Source organism: Topomyia yanbarensis, chromosome 3 (assembly GCF_030247195.1).
Source record: "Topomyia yanbarensis strain Yona2022 chromosome 3, ASM3024719v1, whole genome shotgun sequence".
Taxonomy (NCBI): domain Eukaryota; kingdom Metazoa; phylum Arthropoda; class Insecta; order Diptera; family Culicidae; genus Topomyia; species Topomyia yanbarensis.
The window spans coordinates 112,574,584-112,601,990 of record NC_080672.1 but is presented as its reverse complement, the minus strand read 5'-3'; positions in this window follow the sequence as shown (position 1 = coordinate 112,601,990).

Genomic DNA, 27,407 nt, shown 5'->3' with positions numbered 1-27,407 from the left:
TTATTGCTTGAAGAAAAGTTACAAACTAATACTTTTCATGTTTCTCATCTTGTTGAGCACTGACAGAAAAAAAAAAAAACGATTTGTCCACTATTTCGAACCATCGAATTTTAAACAGCTATCACTTTCTAGCACAGTCGGTAAATTTCTTAGTTACTTCATGGATTTTAATCTATAAGTTCTTTACTTAAGAAAAAACTTTGATTTTTGAAAATGTAAATGCAAAAAATTTGAACAAAAACCGTTTTAAAATTCTTTCAAGTACAAAATTTATCAACATTTTCATTATAACAGCAAATTGCGTACACAACAAGCCCCATTTAACTCTGCTACCAAACTAAATCTAACTAGTGAGCAAGATTAGCTAACTATTGTAGCAAGTTAAATCCGCATACAAAATCTTTTCGTTTTGGAGGAGTGAGCGTGAGATTTTGAACGTCGCTTCCTGAACGTAACGATTATATTTTTATTTTTGAACTATTTTCTAGAAATTAGTTACAACATTCTTGTAAAATATTTTAAGGTGTGTTAAACACCAACACAAATAAAAGAAGAATTCATATTTTTAAAGGATTATGAATATTTTCGAAACCAGCATAGAGTAAAATCCAACCAAAACCCTTATTTGAATTTTGCTCCATGTTTCTGATTTTTTTCCATTTTTTTATTCCTACATGGATTTTTTTATTTTGTTAAATTTTCATTGATCTATTTTTCCAAGTTGTGGATTGATTTGAATTTCTACAAATGTAAGATTCTGCCTTTTTCATCTATTTGCATACTTTTATTTTATCCATCTTTTTACGTTCCTTACTTTTGCTTTTTTTCTGTTAATATCATTATCACCTACTTTAATTTATAGTTTTTTCTCTGTTATTTAATTTTATATGCAATTTTTCGAGAAAATTCTGCTTTCTTTATTTTTTTCTTATTGTTTTACATTTTAATACCCTGCTTTTTATTTGTTTCTTTTCTCATTCCATCTAATTTTTAGAATTTGCCTATTTACTACATTTATTCTTGTCATAGCCTTTTTCTATTTCCTTTTTATCACATTTTTTTGCATTTTCTAAAGCAATTTTATTTATTCAAATTCATTCCAATTTGTCTTATTGTCTAATTTTTTACCTTTTTCTTATTTTCTTCCTCATTTTCTAGTTTTTAACTTTATGTTTATCGTAGTTTTATTTTTCCCATTGTGCATTTAATATAATTTTATGTATTTTTATACCTTTTTCTTAAGATTCGTTATTGTTATTTCTTCATGTTATCCATTTCACCTATTTTGAAAGTACTTTTTCTGTTGACCACTTTTCTATACGTTAACATTGATTTTTTTTTTATTTTCCTAAAAAACATTTGATTTATCTTGACACTATGCACACTTTTTCTTAATTTTACATTTAGTTCGTTGTTCGAATGTATTTCAAATTTCATTTTTAGTACTTTTTCTATTCTTTAAATAATATCCATTTTATTCATTTTTTTTCGTATTAATATCTTCATTTTTATGTTGCGATAGTATAACTTGTTGGCTTTTTGTACTATTTTTTGTTTTCCATTTTGACTGTTTGCTCAGTTTTTGTACAATACTTCCAATTGTCTTTACTTTTTCGTCTTTTCATCATTTCAATTTTCCAGTTTTTTCAAAATTTTCTTTTCGTCCATTAATTTCTCTATAATTATTTTATTCTTGTCTTTTATATATACTCCTATAGTTTTATGCATTCTTAACCTTTTTTTTTAATTTTTTCTATTGCTTTAAATATGTCTTGTTTTTAATGTTAAATAATTATCGAGTTTTTGAGTTTTATGCACTTCTAATATTAATGTTTGTATTCTTTTTAGTACTTTTTTTTTCATTTTCATTGATTCTAAAAAAATTTCCTACTTTCCTATGGATTTTTCATTATTTTCACCATTTGTTCAATAATGTTCGACTTTTTTAATCCATGTTTTTCTAGTTTCCTGTTTTCCTTTATCAATTTTTTATAGGTTTCGTTTTGGTTTTTCTCGATTAAACATTTTTTGACAATTGACATTAATTTGTTTATTTGGTTGATTTTGTTGTTTTTAGCTATTTTGTACTTTCTTTTAATATTTAGTTTTCCTATTTCCGCAGACAAAGCCATATTCATTCGAATCTATAAAGCAAACGCTATAAAATCCAGCGATAACAATTTGTCGCATGCTGTCTCTAGCATACAAAAACATAAATTAAAAACACGACTATAAAACCAAAAGGGCCATTCAAAAATTTCATCACACATTTAAGGGTGAAAGGAAGGAAGTAAAAAGAAGCATGTTGTTACATAGGGAGAGGTAGAAGGGGGCAGTTGTTAACATTTTTTGCATCAAAACAGAGCATCTCAGGATAGGCCAAATTTATATTGAGGTTAGGATTACCAGGAGTTGCATATTGAAAGATGTTACACTACTTCCAAACATAATTATCTACTTATTCCCTGTGCAACTTCAGCTAGTCCAGATCGATAACGGAGTAGCAGCCAGGGGTGGTCGCACAAGCTCAAGCTCAAGCTAAAATTATCCTGTAGCTGTCCAAACGTTACTTTAGAGTGAAATAAAATCTGCAAGAGTTTTTAGAATAATTAGAATAAATTTTTTGAGGAACACCCTAGTGATTACTATTGAGTTACGGGTGGAATGCGAATTACGAAGAATAGAGCTAACATGCCTTCAATATATGATTGTGCATTCAAAGTAGTTCAGATTTGAACCGTTAACATGTTAAATTTTAAATGTTCAAACAAAAGGAAACGGTGTTATAACAAGTTTTTCATAAATACTATAACGTTATTTAGTTACGGTAAAATGTTAGAATTCCTGCTAAGTTTATATTCTGAACGACGGCTCATTATAACGTGATAGACCAAAGCCCGGACCAGATACCATGCATCAATCAAAGCAGTTGTACAATCATCCAAGGGATCGTAATTAATTGATAAATCAATCACATCAATCACTGCGTTGAACGGCAAACATACGTGGGATACTGAGCTAATTGTATTTCCAAAACAGAGTACGACATAGTAACTAATATGTTGCTACTTCTTGTGACGTTTGTGATTAAATCCCGTAAGCAAAAAAAAAACAAAACCGATAAATTGGTTACATATTAACTTTCACCTTTCAACCGTGATAATCTTAGTTTTATCTTAATACCTCCTAGAATCTTTTACCCCTTTATTCCCATTGCTTCTCACCACTTGATTAGCTAGGATGTCCGCACGAACATTACGTCGCGAACAATGGTAGGTCTGCCACAATATCCATAATTGAGGCAGTACATTTTCCGCTCACATTCCAAAAACGTAACATACCACACCATCATCTGCAATTATTGCGACATCATCAATCAAAGACGATAGTGGCGGTAGAAGAAGCAGGAGCAACAGCGGGATACGGACATCCTGCGGTGTGTCGGTGGACTCATGAGAGCTGCCGGGCTTCTACGCTTCAGATGCATTTACGTGATTGGCAGAAAGCTAAACAGCGAAATGCCTTTGGATTTCCATTAGGCAGCCATTCTATACCACTGTGTCTGGTTCGTCAGCGTAGCTCAGCAGACGTCAGAATGCAGCACTCGTTGGCTTTGCATCTCATTCAAGTGACAGAATGTTGACTGGCGGTTGGAGAATGGACGAGCGAGGAAGGCTTGTCACGCAAAAGCCACGCAAATGCAATTATTTATCTCGGCGGCTTCCCGTGACAGGAAATTGATTTAGATTGAGGAAATTATAGCAAAACAATACCACAACTGCGCAGTTCTGCGAAGCTTGCCATTCAACGCTGCCGGCTAGTTTGGTCCATTCTGACCATCCCCTAGCAGTAACGAAACTTCACCACGTAGTGAAAGAAAACCTCCTCCACTTCACCAGCACATGACGGATATGTGCGTGTGGGCAGAGAACCGCACTACCTCTCACCAGGAAAACGAGTTTTCCGTTCTAGATCAGAGATAATTTAGTGCGACACATTGAGGGTACGTTTATGAGATGTTATCGTCTGACGAGACCACATATGGGATGGAAAAATGGTACAATCGCGCGGATTGCTCATGTGGCCGGCTGGATGTGTATGATTTGTGGGAATTTAATTTAATCAATGGGGCACAGATTGAATAGAATCATTGGAATGATGCGGAGGAATGGTCGACAAATAAATGACCCATTTGTATTTTTTTCTGTAAGCAATGAGAACCGTGCGCCTCCCTCAAATATAATTTGTGGAATGGAGGGGTAGTCTGCATTGAGTTTTTTTCATAATTTCTTGATTCGTTAAATATTGTTTTGAATAAATTTATGTTTCCTGCATATTAGTTGTTTGGCTGTTCTTTGATGCTTGTTGTAATTTTTGGTACTGTTTTTTGCATATAGTTATTATTGCTTGCTAATGGAGGCCAACTCGTGTACCTCACTACTCCTCGTCGAATGAGGTAGTAGAAACTATCACAAGTAAAATAGTAATTCGAAAATTACACAGAAAATAGTTCTATTTAACAATAGTGTGTCGAAAATCAGTTATCCAATTCTTTTTGGACTTATAAAAACGACGTTTTTTTTCAAGCAATAAAAATTGAACTTGAATATTGTGAAGATTGTATGAAATTATTATTTTTTTCTAGAATGTACGCACCTTTGATCGAACAATTTTCTTCAACTTTCTGACAAGTGTTTCATCACATTTTTAGATGCCTTAGTCAGATTCTTAAATTCGTATGCACAATGCCAAGAAAAAACCTTAACAGGTTTATTTGAACTTTCTTTGTTCAAGGTATTTTTAACGACAAAGCTACCATAAAACTTTAATTGTTACTAGGGTTCCTTTTTGGCAACTGCATCAGATTAGTGTGCAATGTATTAAGTGTAGTAATTACCATATTTTGTTCTGGTAATGACAAATTTCGCGCCAACTCGTATTCAGAGTTGGCAGCACCCTCTCAGATTTTAATGAAACTTTCTGTACGTTTTTGCTCTTAGTCACAAAAAGCCACTTTGCATACTTTTTTTTCCAAAAGTAATCTAGATTGACTTTTGAAAAGGGTCAAACTTGTTTTACCAATTTTTTTCAAATGACTAGTCCAAAAATGACAAATCCTACAAAAAAATGTTATGGGAGTGATTTTCCCAAAATTAGTCAAATTTTTGTATAAAAATATTGAATTTTTTTTCATCGACTCATGCACTGAAAAAATCGATTTTAAAAATTTAAAGTCGATTTACAATTAAAAACATCTTTGATTTGGATGAAATGTTGTTCCAAGATAGGTAATTATGATTCCCACCTACGTCAAAAATTCAAGTTGGGCACTTTCAAGGAAAAAAAATTATTTGAAAAAAAAATTTCCTTGTCCAAACTGAATTTTTTTTTCAGTGTATTTTTATCGAAATCTAAAGCATTGAAAGTCATAATCTTCGCAGAATCCAATAAAACTCATAAAAATAAAAGAAGAAATATTTTTCAGCATTCCACCGAGACGCTCAAAGAAAAAAAACTATTATCAATAAAACTCAGTTTGTAAGAATATATTGTCTAATTTAGCAACTAAGTATATTTTTATTATAAAAGAATCCCATTGAAAAGAATTTATGTCATTAAACAAATATTCCATTACTACTGCATTATTTTCTTGTTTGGATCACATGACAAACCCGTTAACGTACAAATGCTTGAGCCCTTCGAAACCATCCACGGCACTTACACGCGCGATCTCGCAAACATGATAACATCCCGGTGATCAGGGAACGCTGTCTGAAGCGTGAACGCGGTCTCAAGCGTGAACCTTCATAGGTTACTTCCGGAAGTTTCTATCTTTGGTATCAGCAAACTAGGTCCATGCCTTCAATTAAACCAATTAAAAAATGAAAACTCTCATATCCCCAGGACAACACGCGACATTACCGGGAACTTCAGTAATATGTGGTTCCTCACTCCCTGTCAGAATGTGAATTATACACTGTAAACTAAATATCAGAATGACGGTCCGCGTGACCATCCAAGAACGCACGCGAATATGTGAATGGCCACACGGTTACAAAATCGAGTTTTGTACACCCGAAATCACATGCACGCGAGCACACGCGACAAACACGTTAACATACGAACGCTTAAGTCCTTCGCGATCAACCACGCTTACCTACATCTGCAATCGCGCAAACTTGATAACACCCCGGCCATAAGATAAACGTTAGAGAACTTACAAAGTTTCAAATGCGGTCTCAAACGCAAACCTACAAACTTCGGTGTTCGCGCGATCATGAATCGGTCACGTCCGGAAATCATTTCCTAGTAACTTAGGTCCATACATTCAGTTGGACAAATAAAAAAAAGGTCATATCCACTAGACAACACGTTCCATGGCGACATAACCGGGAACTCTAGTGATATGGAAGATCTTAATTTCTCCTAGCATCTAAACCGTACACCGAAAATTAGGTATCAGATTCACCGTTCACGCGCGATCATCCAAGAACATATGCGAATATGTGAATGGCACATGGTTATAAAATCGAATTTAAATGCGCGAAGTTACATACACGTTAGTACGCACAACATACAAACACACACACGATTAAACACGTTAACGTATAAATGCTCGACTCTTCGCGATGATACACGCGGTCGCAAAATCTCTACGCCCGCACATATCTGCACCGTACAATGAATATTACATTCAGAATTACTGCAATTAGCAGTTTTAGTAGGCGACGTTGCCTATCTCGTCTGCAATTGTAGTGTGTGATTCTGACGAGGAGCCCTTCTGAGAACCTAGCTCTACAGCTCCAGTAGGAAAACTCTAAAAAAAGATTTTTAAACATTTTAGTTCCACACAATTGTTACCATCATAGAAATACACCATTTTATTGATCCGAATAATTTGATATATCGAACAGTTCTCGAAGGCCTACCTTGTATGTCCCCTAGATTGAGGGGTTTGACGGTATTGCAAACGTAATTAAGCATATTGCGTGCATCAGTGCTAAATAACTTCTGACAGACAATTGTTTTAAGATGGTTATTGCATTACGCCTCGATAGTAATGCATCGAGGAGACCGAGAGAGCTTATGGGCCTTTTTGATGTGTGGTGTTTTTTCATTCTCCGGACCTGCTTAAATAAACGACCACTGGTCTGTGCACCCTAGCGTTACCGACTCGCGGGTTGATTTGAATTGATTTTTTCTGTGAACCGCGTTTGCAAACATTATTCTACAGCTTAATGGCGGGGTTGTTGAACACGGCTCGCAGTGGAGGTCATATTAAAAAAAGTAAAAGTAGTCGCCTATTAGTGATAAATAATTATTGTGCTCATTTGAATGAAAACATTCAAGTATTTTATGAATATATACTAAATTCGTTACTGATACTTTTTTGCATGTATCAGGCAACTAGCAGTTGGGAAATTGGATTCTGGGATGATTATGACTTTCATTGGTATAGTTTTCGAAACAAAATTGAAAAAATAAAATCAGTTTGAACAAGGAAAAGTTTTTTTAAATAACTTTTTTTGAAAGTGCCCAACTTGAATTCTTGACGGTAGATAGGGAACATAATTACCTATCTTGGAACAAAATTTCATCTATATCAAAGATGTTTTTTTGTAAATCGGCTTTAAATTTTAAAAATCGATTTTTTTAAGTGTAGGTGTCGATGAAATTTTTTTTTTCAATATTTTCATACATAAATTTGACTAATTTTGTGAAAATAACTCCTACAACATTTGTTTGTAGGATTTGTCATTTTCAGACTGTCGCCAATTCAAAATAATTGGTAAAAAAAGTTTGACCCTTTTCAACAGACAGTCTAGATTATTTTTGGAAAAACAAAGTATGCAAAGTGGCTTTTTGTGACAAAGTTCTCATGTACAGAAAGTTTCATTAAAATCTGAGCGGGTGCTGCCAGCATTTGTTCGAGAAATAGCATGAAATTGTATATATGCTTGTATGCAGCGGGAAGGAGTTTAATAGAATTTAAAAAATATGCATAAACAAAAAATAAATAAATAAGCTGAAAAATGCCCACAAGTTATTCAGCTAGGGTGTCCCAAAATAGCATCATGTTATAAAAGTCATCGGGCTCATTTCTTAAATGAAAGGTTAGGGTATTAGGATCACTTTCTTTTTGGGAGTGAATTTGATAAAACGTCCCCTACTAGTGACGAATTCCTTTTTTTTTAAAAAAATGAGCCGATTTAGGGTTAAATTTCAAAATCATGACTTTTGAAGTGCCCCTGAACTGTCTTAGATTTTTTAGCATTTTTTTTATTTTCTGGGGATCTAAATGGATAAATTAGAAAATTAGTTTGTATAAATTATTTTTATATGAGTGGCAGACCCTTTAAAACTTAGTAAAATATGTAATTTTTGGTGTTTTCATTAGTTTTTCTGCAAAATTGGATATCTACAAAGTTTTAAGAGTATTGAAAACACTTCAAATAATTGAGCCAACTATAGAGGCGTAATTTTGTTGAAGAAAGTGTATAACTACGGCCAGGCTTGATATTTGCTCACACAATGTGCCACAAAGAGCGAAATACACCGATGAAAAATAGAGCAACACAAAAACACTGCGATGTGCAGAACGACCGCACAAAGAGACACTTAAAAACGAAAAAGAGAAAAATCTGTGCACCAAGAGCTGCACAATTTCGTTCAAAGAGTCACCTTGAAGAGTCACTTTTTTGTGCCTCCCCTCACTGTCAAGTAGGTAGGAAGGTGAATCAAACTACAATTCAGATAAAGTTTGATCGGAAGAACGTTTTTAAAATGTTTTTTGGTTGCTTTCTCTGCTTCTGTGCGCGTGGGACCAAGATTCATACTAAAGAGCCTCTTTATTTCTACTCTTTGAGGCGTGCAACCATCGAGTGGAATGCACGTATGGGAGCCACACACATCGGAGTGAAGAGGTTTATTGTGAAAGAGAAGAGCGGTGGTTCGCTTGAAAAGTGCAAAGAGCGTTTTTTATTCTTCTCTTTATTTGCTCTGAGGTGCATTACATCCCTGGCTACGGCTAATGGGGTATGAGTTAATCAAGTTTTTGTTAGACAAGCTTTTGATACTTTTTGCTATTCATAAAAAAACACTGTTCTGCGAAATAAAACAATGCGAATAAGCTTAGTCCACATTTTGGTTTTTCGGAAAATAGAAGGAAAATGATGAAAAATGGCGTTTTCCGTTTGTCTGTAATACATCAAAATCAGTTTTTATGAGTATTTGATGATGTTTTGTTGTAAAACTTTTTTTGAAAGCACAAAGCCTTTAAAATTGATTATTTCGGAATTGTGTGATATACACCGTAAAAATTAGTTTTTCAACACTCACCTCACTCTTCTGCCTTTTCCTTCACTCTAAGGTACCTAACACGGAAATGAGACCTTATATACGAAATCTGAATACGGCAATCAATTCAGCATTCAAATATACGCCATAACTTGCAACTAACTCGACATATTTGTTTAATTTTCGTGATTTTAAACCCAGCTAGATGGTTATTAGTATACTATTTTTTTTTTAATCGTCATATGTTCAAAAACTCGATTCTGATGTACTAGAGTCAAACAGAAAACGCCAACTTTCATAATTTTCCTTCTATTTTCCGAAAAACAAAATGCGGACTAAGGATATTCGAATTGTTTTATTTTGTAGAACAGTGTTGTTTTTGATGAATAGCATACAACGTCAAAAGGTTATCTAACAAAAACTTGAATAACTCATACCCCAATAGCCGCCAGCTATACACTTTCTTCAGCAAAATCACGCCTCTATAGTTGGCACAACTATCTGAAGTGTTTCCCATGCCTTTAAAATTTTGTAGATACCCAGTTTTGAAGAAAAACACCAAAAAATTACAGTTTTTACTAGGTTTTAAAGGCTCTGCTGCTCTTATAGTTCAAAATTTGTACAAACTAACTTTCTAATTTCGCCATTTGGATTCCCAGAAAAATAAAAAAAAATGCTGAAACAATTCAGGGGCACTTCTACAGACATGAATTTGAAATTTTACCCAAAATCGACCCTTTTTTAAAAAAACCAAAATTCGCCACCAGTTGGTTTAGTAAACTCACTCCGAAGAAGAAAGTGATCCTAATACCCTAACCTTTCATTTGAGAAGTAAGCCCGATGACTTTTTCATCATGATGTCAGTTTGGGACACCCTATGTTCACGTCTGCCTACTTCTTCAGCTTCAACTTTTTAAGAGATGATTCAGATCTTCAATATTGTTATGCTCATAATTTTGGATCTTCTCTCCAATAATGTACAGTGTAAAGGATTTTCATGAGGATTCTAAAAACATGTGATGGTTGTGATTAGATCGAACTGAAAATGTCCTTTGTTTTTTATTTCTCCAATTGGACACAAATACATAAAGAAACTACTATCTGGGTAATGTTTAATTACCTTTCCAGCATTATAGTAAGTTGATACAGGGGAGACAATAATCAAGTGCTGCAATATTTCATTTTGCTGAGCTTCTGCAGTTTTCTGTACAACTACAACTAAGATATACCAATTTTCGAGCCACGATATTGCATACACATCATAACCGAGGATAGAAATCCACCAATATAATTTTGAAAGGATTTTGTAAAATCATATTTGTAGGTACATTGATTCAGCTTTCAACTGTCTTCGCATACAAAATGCAATTTTCTGTCACTCACCAATGTAGCGCCGATTTGCAATTATAAATCTCACACATGCCACGGCATTCTGAACATCGAATCCATTGCCCTTGTTCGTATCATCCCAGCTAATATCGATGCGCGATATTAATCGTACTAGCATCGTGAATACATGTATAGGCTTCCCCGGGTGTAAACTATTTGCTAGCTCCAAAAACAGCTCCCGAACCCACATGCCTAGCGGTATTGCTCTATCAGTAATCTGGACACACTCGACCGCACCGCTGCGTCATACATCGGTGGTCAACCATCGAACGGCATCTGGCAGCTGTTAATGGTGCACATTTTCTGCACATTCATCTAACCGTTCCTTGGTGCGCAGTGCATTGATTTCCGACATTCACTGTATCCTCCAGAAGGCCGCTCCTGTTGACGGTACTCTAAGCTTGACTAAAATCCTCCGGAATCAACGGGCTCGATGATGGTGGCGCGAATTTCCACCCAGCTGTGCTACGTGGCACGATGGTCCGCGGGTGGTTTGGTTCGAAACAGAGATGGGGGAAATACCGTAGAAAATATTAACCTATAGCCATTCGCTTGGTTCGGAGTTTCCGCATTTCACGTTGGCAATGGTTTTGCCGGAAACCACCGCCGCTACCATTGCTACTAGGTACACACCAAGGCCAGCGCCCAACGACCACTTCAAAAATAATTTCTCTACAGTCATATTTCATAATTTATAGCACTGATGGTTCTTTCCCGGGCAGATCGGTCAGTACGAGTGCCCATCCCGAGTGGATACTGGCTCACTGGGGTCGATTGTACCGGTTAGGGAGCGATTTTTAACCGATCTTCCCACGAGGAGGATAAATGCACTCCTTCCCGTAGTTTCGTTAACTATGCTTTTGGCGACCATAACGTCGAATAGCCATTTCTCTTCGCCGAATCTATATCTACAATAAAATTGGTTTATGTATGTATTGAACACCGTAAAATATTTCCTATTAATACGATATATATGTAGCGCATGTTCACATTCCGGACATTTTTAGATACCACAACAGCGGATGTTGCTGCGAGCTCCAAATGTTTCCATTTACGATGGTGATGCAGTTACATGTATCTGAACCAGAACGTCGAACGCTGTCCGATCCCCAAGATCTGTCCCCAAACCCAATAAACTTACTGCTGTGAGTGATTATGCTCATACATGTTTAGTAGCACTGGGTCGGAATTTCTTCTTTTAATTATTGGTTATACTTAAGCTGACCAACTCTGACGAAAAAATCCGTACACTGTGCGAACTGTTTACCTGAGCGTGGTGAACGATTTCGCTTCGTTGCGGTATGGTGTACGGATATTTTTCGTCAGATTTGGTCAGCTTAGTTATACTATGTATTTAAAGTTGATACTTTTTTTCTTAATCAATGTCACTTGAAACATTTCTTTAGATTATTTGCAATAAATAAAAAAAGGGGAGAAAAATAAACAGTACACAGTCTCAATTCTTCACTCCCCAAGGAATAAGGCACGTACTGATATCTTTTATAGCTCTTTACAGCATTGGGTTATGAATAATTATACAAAAATTTAAGCTCCGAAAGTTTTTACGACTCAGAAGATGCACAAGAATAATTTTTTTAGATGGTCTTGTTTTTACATTCAAGAACATGTTAATATACGTGTCATTCACAGTTTTTCTACTTATTCAACTAAATTTATTCTGTTGCTGTAGCTCAAATGCAACACGAAACCCTGTCTGAGCACATACATCCTCGAAATATAGCGACAAAACTGGAGTGAAGATGAATACACTTAAGTCTGTTGATTTGACGGAATCATTTCTTTTACTATGTATTGAAAGATTGTATTAAAATCAAATTAAGGGTGGTTTACTTCGTCACGCAACCTTGCTAGCAACAAAATGTAGGGTGTTCGAACCAACGAACACCGCATTTTGTCTAACATACATTAAATGATTCGTAGTGGGCAGATAGCGTAACGACTACTATTAAAAATAAAAGCTACTGACATATACAAACAGAACAACGTTAACCGCCATTATGATATGTAGAAGGCTGGCCACCGATTGCCAACGAATGACAGACGAATGCAACGTTTTCTTATACTGCCAAAATAATTTAGGGCTACCATTTAAAATATATATATATATATATATATATATATATATATATATATATATATATATATATATATATATATATATATATATATATATATATATATATATATATATATATATATATATATATATATATATATATATATATATATATATATATATATATATATATATATATATATATATATATATATATATATATATATATATATATATTTACCATTTCAACGTATTGTATATAACGGACAAACTCACGTTCGTGTTTCTCAGCAATGGCTGAACCGATCTTATCCAAACCAATTTCAAACGAAAGATCTAACACTCAAACAGAACGCTTTTGATTCCGATGTTTAGTTTCCAAGATATGAATGTTTGTATGTGTAAATATGGTGCTTCTGGCAGTTCTTAAAATTAACTATCGAAATTGACAACAAAGAAGAACATTGTATATATATTTTGAGACATCTTATACGTACACTATTCGAACAAGCTATTACTTATTGACAGTGCGAAACATAATAAAAAAATTTGCGATCAGAACGAAAAAAAATTATGAAAGTTTGGGATCCCAAGGAACTCCTGAGAAACAAATTTTTGAAAAAAAAACCTGTTTTAATCCACCTAGCGGTGCAATTGTGCCTTTCTCATTTCTCTAAACTATGGCACGGAGGCTTTTTATGTTCAACATACTTGTGGAAATGTCCATTACATTCTTATTACACTTTGCACTTATACACAATGGCATGCCAGCCACGAACTTGATGAGCTACGTGTCGACGGTGAAACACTTGAAACAAAAAAATATCATACTCCATTAGCCTAATCAGCATTAGATCAATGTTATCAGCTTGCTAACTTGTCATGCGGGGATGGGTATGTGAGGAGGGCGAAAGTCCCATGAACGAACGACTCCCCAGCTTAAATTGGTATGCTTTGTAATAAAGTGGTGGTTTAAAGATGATGGGGTTGAAAGTGAGGGGTATGAGGTGGTGGTCTGAGGGGTGATTTAAGGAGATTTTTAAAGGAAGGGAGTGAACAGTAGAGGAGGGGTGTAACCCCTCTCCGTAAACCATCAACTACGCCCCTGTTAAAATCCAGAAACCTTATGCGAGTCGAAAAAAAAATTTGGCCGGGATTAGGTTGACGTTTTTCAGAGTGATTGCATAACCTTTCTATATGAGAAAGGCAAAAATGTGCAAAATCCAAAAAAGTGAATCTTCGTCAAATTTTTTTCGTGTTTGCATCAAATCTCGACGTTTTATGCACCTTGAATACATTTAGCATCAAAAATAAAAATTCTATTTTTAATTTTTCCTATAGTTTTTATGAGAAATTTCTGTGTGGCCGCACTCTGAAACCCGTAATTCCGGAACCAGAATTCCGATCGATCGAAAATTCAATAGCAGCCGATGGGAAGGTTGCACCTTTCATTTGAGACTAAGTTTGGGCAAATCGGTCCAGCCATCTCTGAGAAAAATGAGTGACATTATTTGACACATACGCACATACATACACACACATACACACACACACACACACACACACACACATACACACACACATACATACACACATACAGACTTTTTCCGATCTCGACAAACTGAGTCGAATGGGATATGACACTCGGCCCTCCGGGCCGGGATTAGGTTGACGTTTTTCAGAGTGATTGCATAACCTTTCTATATGAGAAAGGCAAAAATGTGCAAAATCCAAAAAAGTGAATCTTCGTCAAATTTTTTTCGTGTTTGCATCAAATCTCGACGTTTTATGCACCTTGAACACATTTAGCATCAAAAATAAAAATTCTATTTTTAATTTTTCCTATAGTTTTTATGAGAAATTTCTGTGTGGCCGCACTCTGAAACCCGTAATTCCGGAACCAGAATTTCGATCGATCGAAAATTCAATAGCAGCCGATGGGAAGGTTGCACCTTTCATTTGAGACTAAGTTTGGGCAAATCGGTCCAGCCATCTCTGAGAAAAATGAGTGACATTATTTGACACATACGCACATACATACACACACACATACACACACACATACATACACACATACACACACACATACAGACTTTTTCCGATCTCGACGAACTGAGTCGAATGGAATATGACACTCGGCCCTCCGGGCCGGGATTAGGTTGACGTTTTTCAGAGTGATTGCATAACCTTTCTATATGAGAAAGGCAAAAAGGTGCGAAATCGGCAAAGTCCCAAAAAGTCGATTTTTATAAAAAAAAATTTTTCGAGATAACAAAAAATCTCGACGTTTCATGCATTTTAAAGATGTTTGGCATCAAAAATACGAATTCGATTTCTGAAATTTCATGAGGTCCCCCCTTTGAAAAAAAAATTGAGTTCCGGCTTATATGGGAATTTCATATGTGACCGGACGGTTTAGTCTATATTTCCGGAACCATATAAGCGATCCGTACGAAATTTTATAGACATCTATGGGGATATTATAGCTATCATTTGGGACTAAGTTTGTGAAAATTGGCCCAACCATTTCCGGGAAACTGATGTGAGTTCGTAAATTTTGAAAGATGGCCGCTTTTCCCGGGCACTTCCGGAACCATCTATGGTGGTTAATGTAGTCAACGAAAGTTTGGTTGGCCGTCGGTGACCTAGAACAGCAAATTTAAGTTGTTTGAGAGACATTTTAGCGAAATTTTTACCTTTTTTGCTTTCATCGGAGTATCGGTTTGAATCACAATTTGCTATGTGATCGCACGCCACAACCTGTAACTCCGGAACCGGAAGTCGGATAGGGATGAAATTAAATAGTCATTTACGGGGACGCAATACCTTTCATTTGAGGCCAAGTTTAGTCGAATCGGTCTAGCCATCTCCGAGAAACCGATGTGACTGTTATTCTGAATTTAGATACTTCCGCCGGGGCTTCCGGAACCGAGGATGGTGGCCAATGTGGCCAAATAGACTTTGAATGGATGTTAGTGACCTAATACTACAAATCGAAGCAGTTGTGGTCATATTTTGGAAAATTTTTCACCTTTATACATTCATTGCAGAATTTATTAAAATCGACATTTTCTGCGTGTTCGTACTTATCACCCTGTAATTCCGGAACCGGAAGTCGGATCCATTAGAAATTCAATAGCAGCCTATGGGAACGTTGCACCTTTCATTTGAGACTAAGTTTGTCAAAATCGGTTCAGCCATCTCTGAGAAAAATGAGTGACATTTTTGGTCACATACACACACACACATACACACACATACATACATACACACATACATACACACACACAGACATTTGCCGAACTCGACGAACTGAATCGAATGGTATATGTCACTCGGCCCTCCGGGCCTCCGTTAAAAAGTCGGTTTTCAGAGCAATTGCAATACCTTTCTATTGAGAAAGGCAAAAATTGGAATGGGGCTTCACAGTTTGGAGAATTATGGGTGTTCAATAGGGTAGATATCAATCAAAATGTTTTTTGTAAAATTTTCGCATAAATCCTTACATAAAATGCTTTTTACGTTGCATTGCGTTGCATTGATTTTGTCGAATTGAGCACTGACTTCATCATGTTTGACTGCTGATTATCTACCCAAGTAACAATTTAAGTTATATAGCATGCTTCAAGTTCAGTCTAAGCTTTATGAGTGGCTATAAAACAACCATAAAACCTAAATTGTTCCTAGGGTGATAAGAGTTGCTTAGGAAGTGGTATGTAGGAATTCATACCAATCCGACCCATATTCAAACCTCAACAACATGATAGCCATCATTGCCAGCCGCGCTTATCACCATCGTTCACGGGGAAGGATAAAGGATAAGGTAGACGGGAAGTGTTGATGCTCTACCTACTTAACGGAAGGTAGACGATTCATCAAGCTCTTCCATAGGTGTCGCGGAGTTGATTTGGAAGGGTAGGGGAACATGGGGAGACTTGACCAGGTTTTCAATTAAAACTGCATAAATCTCTAAAAAAGCCTTCAATTCCTCAAAAGTCATTGAGATATAAAGTGCTCAGTTATTGTACGTTTTCATGACTTTTTAATTTAATTTTTGAAAAGTTCCAAAAGTTTTTCTGTGATCTTTTTTTTCACTGCGGGGAGACTTGAACAAGGCCTGGGGAGACCTGACCAAGAGAATTTGAAAAATCATAACATAAAATAATGACATAAAATATACTGTAATTATTTTTTTCCATATTCTCGAGAAATATAAAAGGGTTGCATTTGATAAATTTCGATTTTTTAATGTATTTCTTTTTAAGGAAATATTTTTGAAAAAAATTTAAGAATGGAATAGAAGACACCATTGCTAAAAATAGAATTTTGCGCTTGGTCAAGTCTCCCCATGGTCTAAGATTCCCGCCAAGCATGAGATGCGACCTGGAAAGCATACTTTATTAGGTAGTTGTTTAGTTTGTTTTCGAGTACTCGATCACTCGAAAAAGAAAAGATCTTGTTTAGTTTTTTAGTTCTTTTTAAACTCTGGATAGCTGGCTACCGAGAGTATCCTATGTTTTCTAAACAAAATCAATTTGAACTCCACACATCCGACTGTGAGAAAAGCTAATCTTATCTACATAATGGGCCGGATCATTATTTATTGCGACAGTATTTAGACAAATTTCGCTATTCTTTCTCTACAATATATTTATTGGGTTGAAAACGACCGAGTGATAACACGTTATACAGACAAAGAGTTATGATAGCGCGAGATGTTTTAAAGGGTTATATACAAAGTTGGAACTCAAAAAAACCGAATTTTTTATCGAATATTTTGAAATTACATACTTTTGAAAATATCTGTGCGAAATTTCATCAAGATCGGAGCATCAGATTTCAAACTACAGCTGTTCGCAGCGCGCAGGTTCTTCCACGAGTGAAGTTAACACAAAACTTTAAACGCAATTATCTCGGAACTATGTTTTCTGAAAGGTACCGTTGCGGTGAACGTGATATCTCAAAAACTATTCATCCGATATTCATAAAATTATTTTTGAATTATTTGTATTAATATTCTCGTGTACTTGAACGGTTCCTTTTTCAGCCAAAAAATTTCGATTTTTCGCAATGAATTTTTGTTTAAAATTTTGAACATCAATTTTTTGGTCAACAGGTTTTTTTATCCGAAAAAAAATTATTGGGAAACCGATCCGTTCAAATACACCACAATCCATTTTTCTTAAATAATCTTTTTACTTTTTTGATTTCTGTTGAGCGGTTCGGCTTGGAGAACGTTCACCGCAAACCTCTGCCAAAAAACACGTTTCGGGGGATAGGCCATAACATCACCAACCTTGAATATTTTTTAATTCAATCTGTTTTTTTCGAACTTCGATAGTACTACTAACGAACTGTCTTTCGCTTTTTTAAATAAAATTTGCATAAAACTCTTTTAAAAAATCACGAACTTAGTTCACTTTTTCGCCACAATACAAAGTTAACCCCTTAAATCAAGGAAAGTATTTCCTATTTTCTATATCGGATTGCTTGTGAAATACCCGTATACCAGCGATTATAATGAACATTGAAGAAAAATAAAAAGGATTGTGAAGCTGGGGCACGGGCTTGTTAGCAATAACGAAACTTGAAATTAGATTCTTAAAAACAGATGCGGCGAATTCTTAGTACATATTGACCCGTGATCATCGATACTAGTCAGATTAAAGTCTTATTGGGGCTGATTTCCGATCAACTATTCATTTTAACGGTAGTGCTTTCTCGACTGGATCTGTTCGCACCCTCTCATTCTATTACTATCGGCAGAAGGCTGATAGCACCCAGTCGTCGCCAGTCAAAGGACCAAATGTCATCAATAGACTTAGACTCACGTGGTGGCACGAGATAAGAAACTTGTGAGAACTATCCCACCATTTGACGACTTCAAACAGTCGGATTCTGATCGAACTGAGAGAAAAACGGATAAGTACAAGAAAACAGCGCTGATGGTCCATATGATAAGCAGTGATCATAATTTCGATCTGACAAAAGTACAAATCTTAAATCATGATAAACGAATTCATGCAATACAGATTCTTGAAAAGTATCATATTTATACCGTTAATTCAACGATTAATTTTCGAACCAATACTCAAAATTTAAATGTAGCATATTTGGTCTGCTGCACTCAATCACACACGAGATATCAGCACTTCAGATTACTCTCACCAACTTGTCATTGCTCATCACTTGCTCTCGCTCTCCCTCTATTTTGTTTTCTGACGATCTGCTACCAATCTGATACATTTCACTGTTTAATCTGGTTTCGATGTGCAAGAAAAGCTTGTGTGTAAGTTGACAAAGCGAATTAAATTTTCAAAGCAAATTTACGTTCAAATCTGTATCCATATATATTTTTTATGCTTTTCAGCGTAGTGAAGCCGTTTGCGGACACTGTCCAAATGTTACACCCTACTTGACAAGAAAATATTTGTAATTGTTGTGAGTAAATTTGTTAAATATTGTCCTTTGTGAAAAATGTTAGTAATGCTTTGAAACAAATTGTAGTTGCCATACTCCCTTTGAAACGTTGACTTTAACGCAAATAAATGTTTTGTGATTGAAACCAGAAACCAAAAAGCTATCTTGGAATCTACAAACAGAGTGGCCGTTCCCGTCCTTAGTAAATATTATAAACAGGATAAAAATCTTACGGACCAATATTTTGTCTTCTGCTGACAAGAGTGTACTTTGTATTAGTTTTTCCGGAAAAAGTCAGAAAAATGCACTAAAATTGAAAAATTTGCTTTAAAAAATGTATTAAAACTTGTTCTACTTGTTCCTCAAATTTGTTCAAAACTTTGCATTAGATTCATTTCGCGACGTTCAAGTTGATCAGTAGTGTTGTGACGAGCTCCATTAAAGAACCTTGTGAACAGTGAAATTCAAATGATGGCAGGGATTTAGAATTCCAACTAAATCATTGAGACGATTTTTTTTATATTGAAACTGGACTTCGCAGTTTAAATATTTATTCACAACAATATAGTTGGAACCCTAAATCCCTACCATCTTTCAAATTTGTTCTGCTCCCAAGCCCAGTTCGTTGAGAAAATTCAACGAAAAATGATCACTTTCACCTGATTTTTTTTTAATTTCACGAAACTTTGGTTTTGATCTGTGAAGTCCCGTTCTATTTTTTTTTTCAAAAATTTCTTCATAATGATTTGGTTTCAACCCTAAACCCCTGTCATCATTTGAATTTGTTCTGCTCCCAAGCCCAGTTCGTTGGAAAAGTCGATCAAAAATGTAATAGAAGTATTGCGCGGATTATATTTAGCCCTACTTAGGTGTTTTTGTCATGTTTCATATATTCCGGCTGAATGTAGCACTTACCCTCCAATCCACTTACGTTAACCGAAAATTTTTTGAATGACCCATTTCAATGTTATCTCCATATTCATTTTTTTTAATTATGCAATTTTTGTTTTTAATTTCACAAAAAATTAGTTTTAAATTATGAAGTCCCGTTTCTTTTTTTTTAATCTCTTCACATACATTAAGTTGTAACTCTAAACTCCTGCCATCATTTGGATTTGTTCTGCCTCTCCGAAAGCCCAGTTCGTTAGAAAAAATCGATGATCAAGTTTTTCCGACTCCAAAGAAAGACTTTTTTACAATTAGACTACCGCAAAAAATAACGTTTTTCGCTTTTTATCACTTTTTTCTGTTGTTTTTTTCTTTTTCAAATCTTACCTTTTTGCTTCGGTATCAGATCTCGACGGTTCATGCATTTTGAAACCAATAATTTTACAATAAAATAAGTCCTTAGCGCAATTTTTTTTTTAAATTGGCTTTTAACAGTTTTCGTTTGTTGCTAGATGCTGATGTTTCATGCTGTTTTTAGACATATTTCGACGAAATTTTGTTCTATTTTCAACATTTCATCCCTCTTTGGATTTGAATATTTTGAAAGCAATATTCAAACGCTAGACCCGCTTAATGATGTCCGATTGAGCTAAAAAATTGCATAGATTCCATTTTCGATGTAATAAGCATTTTATTTAAGACTTTATGCGAAAATTTAAGATGATCATTTTCATTGATATCTTCCCTATTGAACACCTCAGTTCTGATTTAGAGGTCATTTACATTATGCGACACATCAAATCACATTTTCTCGACGAAATAAGTCTGATGGAAGAGCAAAGATGGAATTTTGGACACACATCGCCATTTCAACATAAGTTCCGGTATTAACTGTGAACTGGTCCTTCGACACCGGACATCTGGACCCCAAGGCTCATATTGAAATAGCCGTGTGTGTCCATAAGGGATCATCCATAAATGACGTAGTATTATATGGTGGAGGGGGGAGTATTGTATTTTGTGATGATGTATGACGACAGGGGGTAGGGGGTCATGTCATGCTACGTAACTTTTTCAAAGGGGAATAACATCGTTTTCTATTTTAAAAAAAATGCGGGGGAGAGTTACTGTCAAGCTACGTAATTACCAGGGGGGTATTTAGAGGTTTGTGACGAAATGCTACGATGGGGGAGGGGAGGGGTGTTAAAAATCACTCAAAAATGCTACGTCATTTATGGATGATCCCTAATTGCGTATTTGCTTATTGTCTATTTGTCTTATCACGTCTTATGACGTCGAGAAAATGTGATTTGATGTGCCGCATAATGGAAATCAGAACTGATTCTCCTGAACCGGTCACAGGAGTTCCGAAAATGATGTTAAAATGACCAAGTACGTCCAAAATGCCATCATTGCTTTTCCATTCATCTTATTTTGTCAAGAAAAAGTGATTTGATGTGTCGCTTGATGGAAATAACCTCTGAATCAGCATCTGTCCTTCGGAACCGGACACCGAAGTTCTGGAACTAATATTGAGATGACCATGTGTGTCCAAAATGGCATCGGTCTTATTTCGTCGAGGAAGTGTGATAGGATATGTCGCATGACGGAAATGACTCAAAATTGGAATTATTCCTGCGGAATCGGACAACGGGACTGTAATTGAAATTGGCATGTGTGCCCAAAATTGCATTTTGTTATTTGATGTGTCGCATGATGTAAATGACCTTCATCATCCAGAACCGCGCATCGGAGTTTCCGGTGACCTAACATCCGGCAAGGTAAACGGAAATGTCTGTTAAAGCAATTGAAGTACTCCTGTATGATTTCAAGTGAAAAAATTAAGTTTTCATCAGTTTTCATTCCTGAACATCAAAATCATGATTGGATTTCTATAGAAAATGCGAGGTGTACAGTACATTTACGGTAATTTCTCCGAATTGGCCACTTGTACCCCTACTTCTCCATATTCATTTGATAGTGCAACTATTCTCCTAAATATAACCGTTTTTTCATTGAAAATTGATTCACTGTATTAAAAGATATAACCAAAATTATGCAACAAAGTCATCCCAGTGTTTTAAGGGTTAATACCCATCAATCATGCAAAACCACATGTTCATGTCAATAGCAGTGATGAAACCAGATTTACTCGGTCATGCTTTAATAAAACTTCAATAAAACCTAAACAAAACCAAAGCCTATTGTCCACGCTATAGCAAAGAGGACGTGACATTGACAGAAAATAACCGAGGGCTTGAACGCAAACAGAAGTTCGTTCTAGTCGCCTGGTATTCAGACTTCGTCCTAGGAGATGGAAGAAGTGAACAGTCATTTTTCAAAAGGTAGGATAAATTGTTTAATAATATAAACTCATTTGAACTCTGAAACACGTGATTGTTACATCTTCATTGCGTTATCATCTACAGATGCGCATAATCTACTTCCATGTATTTATCGGTACACGAAGATTACTAACCACTATTAAAATAAGCACATGTCTGTAATGGATTCTGTGAAGAGTAATAGTGCAATTCAATGGAAAACCATTTAATTTAGGATGAATGCTGCTTACATCAATCATTCCACCTACAGGTCAGAAACATAAAACAAAAAATTCTCAAAAACCTCTCCTGAATTGGTTTATGGGAAAAGCGTAACTGGCTCCCATTCTAAACCGGTGCTCGCCGTTTCTAATTGTACCAACGCTTATGATGGGTGGTTACGTGGTGGGCATTGGGCAATCATAAAACGCGGGCTGCCTTTCTGTACAAAAACAGCAATATATCTCCCAGAAACGAATTGTAAAATTAACGGTTTCTCGATAACCTACACTGATCAGAATTTAAAGTTTGTTGGGTATTGAATTAGAACTGGAACTTTTTTCTTCGTTTTGAAAATAAATTTGTATTCTTAAGTAAGTTTTCCCAAATATTACCTTGATATAATTAGATTAAATGTTGAGTAGTGAAATTTTATATGAATTATTGTACAAACAGTTAAATAAAACGAAAAAATAAGCAAACTGTTTTTTTTTCTCGTCCAGTCCAGCTCAGTTCCATGTGTGCCGTACGTTTTAATCCATTTTCCCTTACGTGCATGCCGGCTGCATTCATTCATGTTTTATAAGTGCTTCCACGGCACCATAGAAATTGGACTGCCATACCGAGTCAAATGCTGGAGCGCTCATTGAAATTCTATTTAGGGGTTTAATTCATCGACATTGCACCGTCTGCGGTCATTGTTGGGATACGATGCGTTATGCAATTTAGTGGGGCCATTAAAAAATAACGGATAGGTTGCTTTACGTGTACAACATGGCTTAATATGTTTAGCGGCACTTCCTGGGATTGGGGCTCTGGTGGCTATAAGTTTCATTCAGGTTTCAATTCGTCAGTTTTATGCCTAATGTTGGATGTTCGGTAGTAAATTGTTGCGCGTATGGAAATTTCCGTTTTTCAATTTCAGCTATTTGATAAATGTTTATGGGAGGGGCGTAGTTACCTGTGGAATTATGTGAAGAAGGGCTGTGCAAGATTCCAAAACGATTGTACCAGCAGATTTTAATTTATGTCGCACACCGTATTTTTTCAAGGTTTCTCCGAAAATTTACTGTCGCTCCTAATTTAGGAAAATATGATATAAATTTTAACTTACGATAAGGAAATTGACTGATCCAAAATAAAATTATGAAGAACAGTTTTTTCACTGAAAATACCTTAATAATGGATTGGATTGGATAATTCCTTCTAAGATCGTGATATAAATTACTGAGACGGAAAATCGACTTCAGTAAACTCATATTCGAGCTGGGTATCGAATTTTTGGCGGAAAAAACAAACATGGATATTTTCTTTAAAAAAAACGCTATCCAGCTCCTACCTGGCGGCAAACCGATTACCTAATCGGATCTTTTTCGAATCCAAAGGAATGTGGGGTAAACATATCGGTTATCTAAAATAAAAATACCAGCAGCGAGTAAATTTTCTTCGCTCGATTACTGGAACTTGGTGAGGTGCTCATCATCTCGATTTGATCTGATTTTGTTAAACAACTAAACATCGGCTGATTTGCTACAATTAAATCTTTAGAAGGGGTTGAAAAATACTTTCTATCTGTATTTTTCTATACAAAATTCTGTACCAGTTGTTGTACTAAAACATTAACAAGTTTGTTTAACAAATTTCTACTGATTTCCTAATACTTAATACTTAATTTTCATTGATGGCGGCGAGATGCTGATCTGGGGCTGGTACCGACATTGGCATGCGAGAAACCGAATCAGAAGTTTCGACTCAGAATCAGTTGATTCATTTTAGCTGGAATTCCGGCAAAGTCTGCCAGAATTCCGACTCGAATTCCAAATGGGTTTGACTAAATAATGTTAATATCAGCTCCAGCTCAACTGTTCACCGCCACTAAACTAAACATTTGCCTGCTGTTGACTGTTGCATCGCAATGTTACGCTGCTGTTATACAAAATTAGTATCTATGTGTACTTTTGACGTAGGACTTATCTTTGTTTACTATATTGAGTGTCATTTCAATATTTTCAAAACGGAAGAGATGTCAAATTTACAGACATGTGTATATTGTACAGACTTTGAATAGGCTCCTACAGACGGAGCCGGACATCCACAGACTTTTAAAAAAAGTAATAATGTTTATCAAAATTGCACTAAAGAGCCTGTATACGAATATAAGTCATTCCTTCAAAATAGTATTCTATTTTCAATCTACTTTTAAAGCAATATTCTAATGTAACTAGGATTTACGCCACCATCTACAGACGTTTACAGATATTTTAATTATTCTTCTACAGGCGTTTCCCAAAAACATGGCATACGTGCTAGTTAAGAAATTAACCTATTTTGAAAGTTTAACGGTGGCGGATATATCAGTACTTTTAAGGGTTCTACCATGAAGCAAAGAATATTTAGAATATTTTTCGTTATCGATTGCAACAGTGAAAATCTGAGTTGCATTCAATTGCAAAATGTATGCTCGTTGTTGAATAGTAGATCACCAATCAAATCACAGATAACGGCTGCTTTCGCAAAATCATTTTAATCGTTATTTAGCATTTACGGAATTGTTGAGACTATGTCGTATAAAATCTGTTTATTCCGTTCAGTACAGCGGCAATAATTGACGTTGGCAACTTTAGTTGCCAAACATTTAGATACAGTAGAAGTTTATGGCGAGAAGGAAATATTTATGAGCTGTACACGGCTGATTGGTTGGTAAATGACTGGGAAATGCGTAATATAGACCCGGTGGTTCGCCACAGTGGCCCTTAGGCTCTTGTCCAGTAACTCCTATCCCTACCTCCCCGCGGTGTCAGCTGGGGTACGAGTAACCATAGGAAAGATCGGGTAACCAACCCCGGGGGGACCATGGTCGTATGCTGACAGGGAAGAGGGGCTCCTCTTTTCGGAGGGTGAGTCCATCCGAGCGTCTGTTCTCCATGTTAGGTGCGGCTCAAAACAGCGTCTGATCTCCATGTTAGGGGCGGCTGATGTATCGTCCTCGTATCAGCGTTGAACTCTAAATAGAGCTGACACGATGATCCTCCGGCGAGACAGGGGGTTGGGGAAGGCCCAACAAGCCGCCCTGGAAAACTAACCGTTACGGACAATGCAGAAGAAAATACGAATCGGAACAATGGGCAAAGACCTACGCGACGAAATAAGGACTACGATTGGAAACTCGGAACGTGGAACTGAAGGTCACTCTGCTTTCCAGCTTTCGACAGGATAATCTACGACAAACTCCAATCACGCAACTTTGAAGTCGTAGCACTGCAGGAAATTTGCTTGACAGGAAAAAAAGATATGGAAAAGCGGGCATCGGGCGGCTACTTTCTACCAGTGCTGTGGTACCACCAACGAGGTGGGAACCGGCTTTGTAGTGAAAGGTAGGATGCGTCAACGCGTGATTGGATGGACTCCGATCAACGCAAGGATGTGTAAGTTGAGGATCAAAGGCCGTTTCTTCAACTACAGCATCATCAACGTACACTGCCCACACGATGGGAAACCCGACAACGAAAAGGAAGCGTTCTATGCGAAACTGGAGGAGGTGTACGATGGCTGTTCGCAACGGGACGCAAAAATCGTAATCGGTGATATGAACGCTCAGGTAGGACGGGAGGTAATGTTTAGACCGGTAATCGGGCCAAACAGCTTGCACACCGTATCGAATGACAACGGCCAACGATGCGTGAACTTCGCAGCCTCCCGCGGCATGGTAGTCCGAAGTACCTTCTTTCCACGCAAAGATATCCGCAAAGCCACCTGGAGATCACCTAACCACCGCACCGTAAATCAAATCGATCACGTTCTAATCGACGGTGACTCTTCTCTGATATCACCAACGTTCGTACCTACCGCTTAGCGAATATAGATTCGGACCATTACCTAGTTGCAGTATGCATGCGCTTAAAACTCTCGACGGTGTACAACACTCATCATATTCGGACAACCGGAGCTAAACATCGCGCAACTTTGGGACGCCGGGGCTGGAAGCAGCATTACTCGCGGAAGAACAGCTGGGCGCAGCTACTCTTGATGATGGCTGGAGGGAGATCCCTTCCGCCATAGGAAGTACTGCAATAGTGGCACTAGGTACAGCGATTCCGAATCGAGGAAACGACTGGTTCGATGGCGAATGTAAGCAGTTAATAGAGGTGAAAGAATACAGCACGGGCGAGGATGCTGCAGTACGAAGCGAGACAGAATGTGAAACAAACAAGCACGGAACAGGTAAACATCGGTCCTCCGGAGAAAGAAGCGCCAACAGGAGGAACGAGATCGCGAAGCGATAGAACAGCTGTACCGCGTAAACGACACACGGAAGTTCTACGAGAAGCAGAACAGTTCGCACAAAGGCTACGTTCCGCAAGCCGATATGTGCAGGGACTTAGACGGCAACCTTTTTACGAATGAGTGTGAGGTGATTGAGAGGTGGAAACAGTACTATGACGAGCACCTCAACGGTGATATGGCAACGGATCTTGGAGCACGCGCAGAAGACGATGGGCTGCCGGCCCCTGTTCTCCAAGAAGTCAAGAAGGAGATCGGTCGGCTGAAGAACAAGAAAGCTGCCGGTGTAGATCAACTACCCAGCGAGCTATTAAAATACGGTGGTGAAACACTGGCTAGAGCGCTGCACTGGGTAATCGCCAAAATTTGGGAGGAGTAGATTCTTCCGGAGGAATGGATGGAGAGTGTCGTTTGCCCAATCTACAAAAATGGTGACAAGTTGGATTGTTGCAACTACCGCTCGATCACACTACTTAGCGCCGCCTACAAGGTCCTCTCCCAAATTATTTGCC